Below are 5148 nucleotides of genomic sequence, written 5' to 3' on the forward strand. Positions count from 1 at the left end.
GTCTACAAAAGGTTGGCTCTCAAAAAGAAGCTATCCAATGACACCTTAGTCGGACACGTACGTCGATCCTTTAGACTCCACCTCCACAGACTCCGGGGCTTCAGGTCCTCCACGATCACCATCTAAGGACTTGAAAATTTAAGCCCACGATGGGGAGAGACTCTTTAAACCCCTATTAGGAAGAAAATACACCTCATGGTGCTTTAGCCACAAAGCCACACAATTAGAACATAAGACTTACCTTGCCTCAGTTCCTTCTTGCACGTCAGCACAATTCATATCACAAATGCATATAATTAATGCACACAACAATTGAAACGCCTCATCAACTCAATCAACCACAAGGGTCCAGATTATAAGGCCAAACCATTACGACACATCCCATATCTTGTCACACAGTTTTGTCTCATCATCTGGCGCATCTAACTCAATCAATCATGCGTTCCAATTGTTAATTTTGCCTCTCAAGAGTATGGCCTACTCCCAAGTTCGGCGGTCTATTGGCATTGCCAGGCATCATCTCTTCCCCATTGAGCACGGCTACGTCTCTCAAAGACGACTTTCCCAAATGAGCATAGGTCTAGAATCTACTACTACCTGATACCCATTGAGTGGGTGACCCATATAGGGATTTAGTAATGTCCGGCATAAACGCTTGAGACGGGTTCTTTTAACCAACACACGACCATTCAATCCCGACCTAGGACACCGTGCATTGCACTCAAATGCCTCAATTAAAATAGTGATCATAGCCTATTTTCTTCGTATTAAAAACATCCGGAAAATAGTCGTGTGTGGGTACACGGTCAATTTGAACTAGAAAAAAAAATGCATAACCTTCTTTTTAAGATCCCACGGTTTTATATAGTGTATAAAACCATTTTCGGCGTTAAAACCCGACACCCGCGATTTTATAAATAAATATCGAAATTCACAATTTTTGGAATAATTGACCAAATTTCCAATCAGCACTCAATTTGCACAAATTGACATCCAATTGCATAAATTGAACACACTTTGTTGCAATCGGCATGAAATTCCAATCATCGGCTATCCTAGTCTAATTTTCAGAAAATATTCAATAATTAAATAAATACCAAAATTAATTAAATAAATGCAATTAAATACCATAATTGCAAACTTAGGCCGGAAAAGCCTAATTAAATACCAAAACGGGCCCAGAAAATTTCCGAACCAATCTAGAAAGATAATACAACATATCTAGTTGCTAATTACGCTACTCTAACCACCTAACATGCATAAACGAATAATTAAATAACTAATATAATCTAACTAACTACCTAATCTCTAATTAACTTAAACTAAACACCCCTTAAGCATGATTAACCTCATAAGCAAGGTTTAGTAAGTAAATTCACCGGTTTTGAAATCCGATGAGTTCACGACGACGGTAAGGCGAAGATAGACAACAAACTCCGAAGCGGTGACACTCTACGAGCCTCGAAAAGGCTCGAAGAAACCTCCCGAAGCTCACAGCTGGGCTGTGAATTCGGTTTATGATCTTGGACGGCAGAGGCTGAACCGACGGCTGTTTGGGGCTGAAACGGACTAGGCAAGATAGCGGCGGCTAGGCGGGTGGAGACAGCTGTTGGACAGTGGCGAGCTGAGCTCCGATGACCTTTATGACGGCCAGGGGACGTTGGCAAAGCTGATAGGTGGGCGAGCGGGGCGCGGGGACGCACGAGCAAGCGTGCGAACAAGCTAGGCGCGTGGGTGAGTGGCAGCGCAAGCGATGGCTTTGGCGAGCTTTGGGCGGACATGCGACGGGTAGGGGAAAGTTGGCCAGTTTCTGCTAGTTCTCTCAAGCTTTCAACAACCCACAAATGGAGAAAAGAGGGCTGAAGGGAAGAAGATGGGCTATTGGTCAAGGAGGGGGCCACCAAAATATCCTAAACACTCATTGGCATGGCCCTACCAAACTTGGCTGTCAATCACAGCCATTTGCAACTGCTAAGACTTCGTTGTCAAGCCTCCTAAGGGTCCAAAAGTTACACACCATGGGAGGCTTCGAATTTGAGCATTGCCCACTCAATTTGGATTCAGTTCCCCACAAATTCTCCTTCAATTGAACTCAATTTGGTCCCCAAAAATTCCACCAAGATGTCATTGACTAAATTAGCATTTTTCTTGTCAATCCGTCCAACCCAAATCCCAAAATGCGACCAAAACGGTCCTCGGATTTTTCCGATCCAAAATACCCTTTGAAAATTTGCCGAAAATCTCGGTTTGTAGAAAAAATCTTTAGAAGATGTGTCGACGGTTCTAAAATGACTCATGACATGATAGAACTTTTAATTTCTGAAATTGGGTTCAAATTTGCGGTTAATTTCAATCTGACGCGATTTTAGCGTGACCTAACCTACCGGGTAGCTTTTAGGAACAGCGCATTTGACCCGTGGTTGATTATTTTCAAGCCACATTGTAAATTTTCGACACATTGGGGACTCTCGGTTATCATGAAAATCTTGAGGTTTTGTGCTAATCGATGAGAATATTGCAATCAGGTGGAATCACCCACATTCTAATCATATATCTCGGTCGAATCGACTTATTTTCGATCTCTGATTGATTCTGACAGTGTCGTAATGATTCTTGTAGACTAACACGGTCAAGCAGTCGATTTCTGGTCGAATTCTCAAGTCTATTGCGTTTAGATTCCTTAACGGCTTCACCTAATAGGCTAGTGATCTCGTGAGTGGCCTTCTCCGAGAAAAGAACTATAGGCGCGTCGATGAAAAGCCCAACTTATTTAATTGAAAATAGAATTGGAAATTCAGGATGTCACAACTCTTCCTCTCTTATAAAAATTTTGTCATGGAAATTTAAACCATTACAATTCCTTCAACAAAAAGGTGGGGGTATAGTCGTCTTATCGACTCTTCACTTTTCCAGGTTGCTCCTTTAGTGCCGTGGTGTTGCCAGACCACTTTGACCAACGGAATGGTCTTGGTGCGTAGAGCCTGTTCTTTCCATATACGACACTCTGTCGTCCACGTCTATCTTTTTAAAATTTAGCACGTGAGTCGGGTCAGGTGTGGCATCCTGAAAATTCAGTTTTGTTTTCAATTAAATGAATTGGGCCTTTCATTGATGCACCTATAGTGTTATTCTCTCGAGCTGATCACTCACGAGATAACTAGAATACCTGGGGAAGCCATTAAGGGATTTTAATGCAAAAGATTTGAGAATTCGACCAGGAATTGACTACTCGACCGTGCTCATCTACAGAGATGATTACGGCACAGTTAAAAATCAATTAGGGATCGAGATAGGTCAGTTCGACTGAGATGGGTGATTAAAGTGTGGGTGATTCCACCAGATTGCAAAATTCTTGTCGATTGGCACTAGCCCAATTTTTCTATCGTTTTGGTACCTGTGTCCGTATTTGAAACTTCAAGATTTTCACGACCACCAAGAGTCGCCAATATGTCAAAGAGGTATATTGTGACTCGGAATAAATCGATCACGAGTCAATTGTACTAGGAATTTCTAAAAGTTACCCAGTAGACTAAGTTACGCTAAAATCAAGCCAGATTAAAATTAACCGCAAATTTGAATCTGATTTAAGAAATTAAAACTTCTGTCATGCCATGAGTCATTTTAGGAACGTCGACTAATCCTCCGAAGATTTTTCTGCAAACCAAGATTTTTGGTGAAAATTCAGAGTGAGGCCGTTTTTGTTCGGAAAATTCAAGGGACCATTTTTATCACGTTTTCGGGATGCAAGTTGGTTCTATGGGCGAGGAACAATGTCAATTTGGTTGACGACACCTTGGTTGAATTTATGGGAGCCGAATTGAATCAATTCAAAGGGGAATTGAAGTGGATTTGAGGGAAAATACATCAAAATTCGTAGCCCCTTGGTCCCTCAACTTTTGGACCACTTCAATTCAACGAATTCCTAATGAAGCTAATGGTCTGCAAATGGATGAGGATTGAGCTGAAGCCAAGTGGGACCTCTTCTAGGGGGACAAAGGGATAGAAAGGAGCTTGGAGGGACCCTCCAAGGAGTAGTTGTCCCTTTCTTCTTCTTCCTTCAGCTTGCTTTCTCCCTTTTAAAAGCTTTGAAGCTCTAAAAGTGCAAAAAATCGAGCAGCCCTCCTCCCTAGCTCGTCGATAGCTTTGCCGAGCCCCCAGAGCCCCCACAGCCTTGCCATCGTGCTCCGCAAGCCAGTCGCTCGTTCAATGTGTCGTTTAGCCCATTCCGTCGCCGTGCCACCTTCCCAAGCCTCCCCTGTGGCTGTCAAGCTAGAGCTCCTTCATTACCGCCCTACCATCGTTGAACGTCGCCACCACTGCTGCAGCCTCGCTTGCCATTTCTGCCCAAGTCAGCCGTCCAAGTAGATCCCTCAGCCCAGCATCAGAAACTGAAGCCAGCAAGAAGCTGTGGGCTTCGAGGCCCACTTTGGACCCCTTTCGGGCCTCGAAAGATGCCACCTCTTTGGAGTTTGTTGCCCGTCTCCGCCTCACCCTTGCCGTGAACTCATCGGATTTAAAAACCGGTGAGTTTACTCATTAAACTTTGCTTAGGGAGTTAATTATACTTAAGGGCTGATTAGTTTAGGTTAAGCTTGGATTATGTGGTTAGTTAGAATGAATTAACAATTTAATTACTCGTTTATGCATGTTAGATGGTTAGAGTAGCGCAATTAGCAACTAGATAGGTTGTATTATTTATCTAGTTTGGTTCGAAAATTTTCCAGGCCCGTCTCGATATTAATTAGGCTTTTCTGGTCTAAGTTTGCACTTACGGTATTTAAATGTATTTTTTTAAATTAATTTTGGTATTTATTTAATTAATTATGGTTTTCCGGAAATTAGATCGGGATAACCAGTGATTGGAATTTTGTGTTGATCACAATGATATGCGTAATTTATTTAATTAAGTGCTTAATTGTGCAAATTGAGTGTTGATTGTAATTTTGGGTATTTATCCTAAAATTTAGTAATTCGGTATTTAATTAGAAAATTACCAAGCGTCGATTTAGATTGCCAAAAATGTTTTTATAGACTATATAATTAGTGAGAATTTATAAAATAAAGATATTAGATTTTTTGCTCAGGCCTATCGTGTACTTACACATGATTATTTTTATTGGGTATTATGAAAAATGTGAAATTGTCAAT

This window comes from Eucalyptus grandis, chromosome 6 (genome assembly GCF_016545825.1).
Source record: "Eucalyptus grandis isolate ANBG69807.140 chromosome 6, ASM1654582v1, whole genome shotgun sequence".
NCBI lineage: Eukaryota > Viridiplantae > Streptophyta > Magnoliopsida > Myrtales > Myrtaceae > Eucalyptus > Eucalyptus grandis.